Raw genomic sequence first — 8,620 nt, forward strand, 5'->3', positions numbered from 1 at the left:
GGTGTGGCCATCCTGGGTGAGGGGCTAATGGCTGTTTGCAGGCTGGCCAAGGCCCCCAGCCACCCAAGCTCCCAGTGGAGGCTGGCTGGAAGCAGGTATCTGGGATTTATTTATCTTCTATAATTGAAACTTTGTTGCCTTGAGCAGAGCACACAGCCACTGGTGGGAAGCTTGGCTTCCTCCATCGCCCAGGCAACCAAGCCTCCTGCTTGCTCCAGCTTTGTGGCTGCCGGCCGCCATCTTGGTTGGGTTAATTTGCACATAGTCACTCTGATTGGCTGGTGGGCGTGGCTTCGGGCATAGTGAAGGTATGGTCAATTAGCATCTTTGTCTTTTATTAATGTAGACTAGAGGCCCATTGCACAAAGAGACTCATGCAATAGGCCTTCCTTCCCCTGGCTTCCGGCACCCGTTTTCCTCCAGCACCCGGGACCCAGGCCTTCACTCCGTCTGCAGTGGAGAAGCCAAGCCTCTTCAGTCTTTAGTCGTCTTCAGTCTTCAGTCTTTGCTCGGGCCAGAGCCTTCAGTCTTCGCTCCAGTGCCTACATATGCAAATTAACCGCCATCTTTGTTGGGTCAATTTGTATACTCATCCTGATTGGCTGGTGGGCATAGCAGAGTGAAACCAATTTGCATGTTTCTCTTTTATTATTGTAGATGTTGAACCACACTTATATCCCTTGAATAAATACATGTGATTATAGTGTATACTTTTTTTACATGTGGCTGGATTCTAGTTGCTAATATTTTGTTGAAGATTTTTGTGTCAAGGTTTATGAGAGATAGTGGTCTGAAGTTTTTCTTGTTGTTGTTCTTTTTTTTTAAATGTTGTATATCTGATTTTGTTATCAGGGTATAATGGCCTCATAAAATGAGTTGGGAAATGTTTTCTTCTTTTCTATTTTCTAGAAAAAAAAATTGTGTAGAATGTATGTTAGTATTTTTCTGTCTGCTTAGTAGACTTTTTCAGTGAGAACTTTCAGGATTCTGATGATTCAGTATTGTCTCTTAAATCTCCAGAGTGCTATTTTTTTTCCTACAGTCTATTTCCTCCCAGTTGCTCAGATTAGGTAAATTATGTTGATATTTCTTCAAGTTCACTGACTCTATCTTCTGTTATCTCCACTTTTCTATTAAGCCCATCAGTGAGTTTTTATAATTTCTATCATTGTGTTTTTCTGTTATATACTTTCCATTTGGTTCTTTCTATAACTTTATTTATTTGCTTTATTTTTTATATTTTCATTAGTTTCAATAAAATTTATAATTCATTATTAAAGTTTTTTTGGTGGCTATATTTAAATCCTTTTCAGGAAATTCCACCATCTCAATCATTTCAGTGTTGGCATGTTTTGATTGTCATTTTCCACTCAATTTGTGAATATGCTGATTTTTGGTATAATTAATGGTTTTCAATTGTATCCTGGACATTTTGGATATTATTTTAGGAGACTTTGAATCCTATTTTAATATTCTATTTTAGTAATTAATCATCCTGTTTACATTTAAACTGAAAGCCATAAGCCATGCCTGCGGGCTGTTTCAATGACATGTTAGTTTTCAGAGTCCTTGTGGTGGTATGTAGGTCTGCTTCATATATGTCTTACTTATAGGCCACTAAAAATATGGGTCAAATTCCACAACGTAGTTTGTTTTTCAACCTTCTGGCACTTTGAATTTGGTCAGTTTCATATTTGTGTTTTTCAGATGTTTAACCAAAATGTCCTATGCTGGTTTTAAAGAATCCCTTTCTTCAGGTCCCTTTTCACTTGCATTCTTCTCCCCACCCACCCCCACCCCCTACTTGAAAAGGTGAGGGATACTGACTGCCACTGCTGGGCTATTGTGGGAGTTCAGATTTTCCTCTCCATCTCCACTGACAAGATAATGAAGAAGGGGAATTCTGCCCTGAGTCACCTGCTGCCTACAGGTAAAGGGATCAAAAATGGAATTGTTTGTCCTCTGCAAGCTACTTCAGGTGGAAAGGACTGTGCTTTCTTAGGCCTTTCTCCTGTTGCTGGATAGAGTGAGAACTCTTTGCTTGGTCTCTTATGGTATTGCAATTGGAAAGGGTGGAGATTTCCTGCCCCTACCTCCTGAAGAATCTTTGTCTTTTAAGGATATACATTGAAATAATTATAGATAATATGATAATAATGTGTGGGATTTACCTCAAAATAAATGGAATGTCCAGTACACAGAAAATAAGGCTGACAAAGAATCAGTGATTGCTGAGCATGAAAAATGAATATGTTAATGTTAGTCATACTATTCTATTTTTGTTTATGGTAGAAATTTTTATAACACAAAGTAAAAAATGGCAATTAGATTGAAATTCTGACTTAACATTTAGATATTCTATTTGTTTAAATTTCATACTAATACAGGGTGACCTATTATAACTTCAATGTTTGATTCTATTAAAATTAACTTTTCAAGCATGTAAAACTTTCCTTTCTATTTTAGAAAAAAATAATATAATTAACTCTGATAATCCCATGAAATATAATTTTAAAAATTCTTCATGACTACTCGATGACATTTATTTAAAGATGTTTCATACAAAGAATATAGGAATTTGAATAAATTTCTTGTAATAAAGGAATTGAGTATATAATACCATCCCATATGAAGTAGATTATCATTTACTTCAAATATTTGTTATGATTACCAGTCCAAATAACAGCCACTTCAGGTAAAATATATTTCTCCAGAATGATAAATGAGAGAGATCTATTTGTTCTGTTATATTAAGGGATTACTGTATTTTTATTAATATGGAAATAGCAAAATTCATGGCTTGTGTTTGTGGTAGATGGATAGCAAAAATTATTCACTTGTTTCTTTATCCATAGCTTTTGAAATTAGATTTTGAGGTCCTCTCCATCAAGGGATGGAGTCTATTTCACCAAACTTTGCATATTAGCTGACCTTATGATTTATTCAATGAACAAAATGCAGGAGGAGAGACTTTTGTAAATTCTAACCCTGGGACTCAAGAGTCTTTCCCTTAAAACACTTCTACCTTGAAAACAAGCCCAAGCTAGCCTGCTAGAGGATGATTGAACATGTGAAGAATAGTCAATGCAGTGTCGTGCCATCCAAAAATATCCAAGAGCTGATGCAAAGTGTCTCACAGATAGATGAGAGAGTCAAAAGGACATTGCAGTTGAGTCTATCTTAAATCATGACCTATAGAATAGTGATAAAGTACTGTTAACTTTGGCTATTACTAGTAAATGTAGGGATAGTTTTTTTTTTATTATGCAACAATGTTAAACTGGTAAAATATCAAAGAAAATTAAAAACTTATAAATTTCTCTAAAATTTACTTCTTACCTATGATTACTCAAAGTCATAAATGCTATCAAAAGTTTTATTATTTTTACAAGAAGTTAACTTCATACTTTTAAATATCTAACCATATCTTGGACTTCAGCAAAATAATAGGTGATGTACAATTACAAATAAAATAGAAGAGTACAGAAGAAAAAGAAAATGCTAAGGAATGAGGGAAACTATACATTTCCTAAATTACCAGACATTTATCAACTTAGAAAACCGAACTGTATTATTTCACAGCTCTATAGATCAAAAGATTGACATGGTCTCAAGGGGCTAAAATTAAGGTGTCAGTAGAGCAGCATTTGTTACTGGAGGTTTCAGGGAAGACTTTGTATTTAGGTTCATGTGGATTGTTTGCTGAATTTAGTTCCATGCAGTGTAGGCCTGGAGTGCCTGTTATTTTGCCAGTTGCCAGCCAGAGGTTGTTCTTAGCTTCTAGAGGCCACCGACATTCCTTAAATCAAGGCCCTATTTATCTTCAAAGTCAACAAAGGTACAGATAATTCTTGTTACACCTCATGGTAATATGTAATACTTGTTAGACCTCTTGTTTCACTTGATTTCCTTTCCTGCAGTAACTCTCTCTCTTCAATCAAAACAATTCTTCACGTTTAGGAACTCATGTAATTTACAGAGGACCCATTGAAATATTCCAGAAGAATGTTCCCATCTCAAAATCTTTAACTTAATCATATTTGAAAAGTCCTTTTTTCCATATCAGGTAACATATTTACACATTATAGGCTTTGGTACATAGACATCTTGGGGTTAGGAGGTAATTTTGTTTCTCGTAGAAGTTAAATTAATATTTATTAAACATTAACACTGTGTAAAGTACTGTGCCATTTTCCACCCATTATCTTCTTTAGCCCTTACTAAAAAACTTGTGAAGCATATATTATTATCTATATTTTTTAAATGTGGAAAATTAGATTTAAAAAAGTAAATTAAATAGTACTAAATTCATAAAGTTAGTTAGTATCAAGTTAGTGTTTTGAATTATTTGAGTGTATACAAAGATCTTTTACAAGCAGCACAAGTAATAAAAATTGATTGATAGATGAATGAAGCAAAGAAAAAAATAGAGATAAAATAAAGAAGAAAAAAATGAGTACATATGTTTGGATTTTCAAATAGTCTGTGAAAGTAAGAGAGTTCTGATAGCTTAGGGCTGGGGAAACCTGATTAGAGTAGATAAAGTCCTTTGAGAGCATTATTTATTTTTTTATTTAATTATCTTTATTGTTGAAAGTATTACATATGTCCCCTTTTTTTCTCTCATTGCCCCTTCTAGCCCATCCAACCTCCCATCCCAGGCTTTTACCACCCTATTGTTTGTGTCCATGGATTGTGCATATATGCATACAAGTTCTTTGGTTGATCTCTTCCCACTCACCCACCCACTCCTCCCTTCCCTCTGAGATTTAACAGTCTGTTCCATACTTCTATGTGTCTGGAACTATTTTGTTCATCAGTTTATTTTGTTCATTAGATTCCACATATGAGTGAGATCATGTGATATTAGTCTTTCCCTGACTGGCTTTTTTCACTTAGCATAATACTCTCCAGGTCCCTCCATGCTGTCTCAAAGGGTAAGAGATCCTTCTTTTTTTATAGCTGCATAGTATTCCATGGTGTAAATGTATCAGAGCATTATTTATCCATAATAATTTCTTAAAAAGTGATTTCTTATTACAAATATCTTATTGCAAATATTCTCTCTCCTTTTTTTCTTTAAATAAAAGCCTATCATTTTGAAAATAAATATTTTTCTTCAGCAATTAATGTAGCAGAGGACAGATTCCTGTACGTTGTCATCAAATCTGATATTACAATGGTCCTCATAATGGACCAATTAAGAAAGCATAAGTATGAAATATTGCATTTCCTTTAAAATAATAAAGCACATTAAATTTTATATGACAAATTTTGTTTGATTATGGTGTCTTGATAAGATTGCTAGTGCCCAGCCAGTGTGGTTCAGTGATTGAGTATAGACCCATGAACCAATAGGTCACTGGTTTGATTCCAAGTCAGGGCACATGCTCTGGTTGTGGGCTTGATCCCCAATAGGGGCGTGCAGGAGGCAGCCGATTAATGTTCTCTCACACCCATGTTTCTATCTTTCTATCACTCTCCCTTACTCTCTCTAAAAAAATCAATACATACACAGAGCAGGGTAACGATTAAAAAACCAGCCCTGAGACTCCGCGGAGTTCTGGAAGGTGGAGCCCTGCGAGTTCCCACAGCCTCCAAGGCTCTTGTTTACACACTCCCTCTTAAATCTGTGAGTTTGATTGTTGATCCCAGTGCATGTGATTGCCCAGTTGGGGTCGCTAGCGGAGCTTGTAGGGGAAGATTGTTTTTGGGGAGCCTGGAAAACAGAGCTGAGAGTGGCGACTGGTGAAACAGATCTGGGCGGAGCTGGTTCAGGTACAATAGAGAACTCCTGGTCAGAGAGGACTTAAAGCCTTGGAGGTCAATCCAGACACACTGCCACCCAGAGGCAGAGCCACGAACTGACTCTTCTGTACATACAAATACAGCAGTAAGGGGAACCAATACGGCCTGCCTTAAAATCAGGACTGTGGCTTACAACACGGAGGAACAGTGTATCAGAGGGAAATTCAACATTCTCCTGAATTCCGGGCGTGCCAAAAAGAAGAGTAGAAGATCTGAAGCACCTGCATTACTGCACATTTTTATTTTATTTTTTTTTAATTAATTACTTTTTCACCTTTTAACTAAGAAAACATTGTTTTTCTTTTTTTTTTCCCATCACCTGATTTTACCCTTTCAACTACTACATTTTTATTTTTAACTAGTATTATTACCGCTACCATTTTACCATTTTTTAAAGTGTCATTTTCTTTTCTTTTATTTTTTTTATTTTTTTATTTTGGGACTAATGTCCTCCATTCTATTTTCATCGTTCCTTTAGCAACATTTTTCTCTACCTCAATTTGCCTCTGTGCTAAACCCTCTTCCCCACTTTTTCCCTTTTGTTGTCCTGTTTCTCTTACCCTACTCCAGGTTTAGATCTTCCCTATTCTTTTTACCCCCTGTCAAAATTTCACCCTACTTATATACCCTATGTCCAATCCCCTGCTCTAAATCCTTATACACCTTTCCCTTATCTTCCTTCACTATCCAAATTTTTTTCTTCTTCTTCTTCTTTTCTCTCTCTATTGTTTATTGTTGTTTGCTCGATTGACGAGTATATTGGGGGTTTTTTTAGGATCGTTTGTGAGGTTAGTCTGCTTATTCTTTTTATTTTTCTCCCCCCGCCCCCCGGTTATTTCTGTGCTTCTGTTTTCCCTTGCGTCGCTTGATATTATTGGTTGTTTGTAGTTTGTATTCATCTCCAGGAATCTGCTGCTGTAAATTGTTGGTATTAGTGGCGGTTCTATAGGAGTTTTCTCCTCATATAAATAGTCTCTTCCCCTCTTATACTTCACTCTCTTTTCTCTCTTACTTTTTTTTTCTTTTTTTCCTCTTCTTTTTTTTCCCTCCCTTTTTCCAATTTTATTTTTGCACTCCTTTTTTTTTCTTTTTTCTTTCTTTCTTTTTTCTCTTCTACCTTTTTCTCTTCTTTCTTCCTTATCTCCTAACTCTCTTAGCTCGGGTGGCCACCTTTATTTGGGGTTATTGATATCGTAAATACATTCGTGTTCAGTGCCTGGTACGTTGTGCCTTGTTGTGTTGTATTTTGTGCCTTTAAATCAACGCAGCAGATTCAAGCAACAGCGGCCTCCTGATCTCCACACGCTCTGTCTGGGGAACAGTTACTGTGTGTGAAGCCTCCCTCCACCTGCCAGAAGAGCCACCACAGCTGTGAACAGCACCCACCAGAGGCCCTGCTATCAACGGAGGAGCCACTGCTACCACAACCGCCCAAGGAGCAACCACAGCCCGAGGAGCCACTGCCACCCAGGGAGCAGCCACTGAACGACTCAACAACTAGATATGTCAGTGAGATCAAACATGGGTAGACAAAGAAACCCCCAAAGGAAAGAAAAGGAGGACTCGCCAGAAAAGCAGCTAAGTGAGACAGAGGCATGCAACATGACGGAAAAAGAATTCAGAATAAGGGTCCTAGAGTACATGCACCGGTCGGAGGAAAAAATCAATACCATATGCAAGAAGCTAGAAGAAACAGATGAAAAAATCAACAACTTAAGTAAGGCCCAAGAAGAAATGAAGAGTGATATAGCTGCCATAAAAAACTCCATTGAAAGTATCAACAGTAGACTAGGAGAAGCGGAGGACCGAATTAGTGAATTAGAAGACAAGGAAGCAAAACACACCCAAACTATACTGCAAATGGAGAAAAAAATTAAAAGACAGGAGGAGAGCCTAAGGGAGCTTTGGGACAACATGAAACGAAACAACATACGAATAATAGGGGTGCCAGAACAACAGAAAGATGAACATGGATTAGAAAACCTATTCGAAGAAATAATATCAGAAAACTTCCCTGAGGTGGGGAAGAAAAAAGTCACACAAGCCCAGAGAGTCCCAAACAAGGTGAATCCGAAAAGACCCACACCAAGACACATCATAATTACCATGGCAAATGTTCAGGACAAAGAGAGAATCTTACAGGCTGCAAGAGAGAGACGGAAAGTTACATACAAGGGATCTCCCATTAGATTATCAAATGATTTCTCAACAGAAACACATCAGGCCAGAAAAGAATGGACAGAAATCTACAAAGTGATGCAAAGCAAAGGACTGAATCCAAGAATACTCTATCCAGCAAGGCTTTCATTCAAAATTGAAGGGGAAATAAGAAGCTTCACAGACAAAAAAAGGCTAAGGGAGTTTATCACCACCAAGCCAGCCATGCAAGAAATGCTAAAGGGACTGGTGTAAAAAGAAGAAATAACAAGCTCAGAAAGAAAACAGCCACACACACAAAAAAAGAAATGGCTACAAACAAGTACCTTTCAATAATAACTTTAAATGTAAACGGACTAAATGCTCCAACCAAAAGACATCGAGTGGCTGAATGGATAAAAAAACATGACCCATACATCTGCTGTCTACAAGAGACCCACCTCATTAGAAGGGACTCACACAGACTGAAAGTGAAGGGATGGAAAAATATCTTTCACGCAAATGGAAAGGAAAAGAAAGCTGGGGTAGCAATACTTATATCGGACAAAATACATCTCAAAGTGAAGGCCATAACCAGAGATAAGGAAGGCCACTTCATAATACTAAAGGGATCAATACAACAAGAAGATATAACCCTGGTAAACATATATGCACC

Source organism: Myotis brandtii, unplaced genomic scaffold (genome assembly GCF_000412655.1).
Source record: "Myotis brandtii unplaced genomic scaffold, ASM41265v1 scaffold1370, whole genome shotgun sequence".
In the NCBI taxonomy this organism is placed as follows: domain Eukaryota; kingdom Metazoa; phylum Chordata; class Mammalia; order Chiroptera; family Vespertilionidae; genus Myotis; species Myotis brandtii.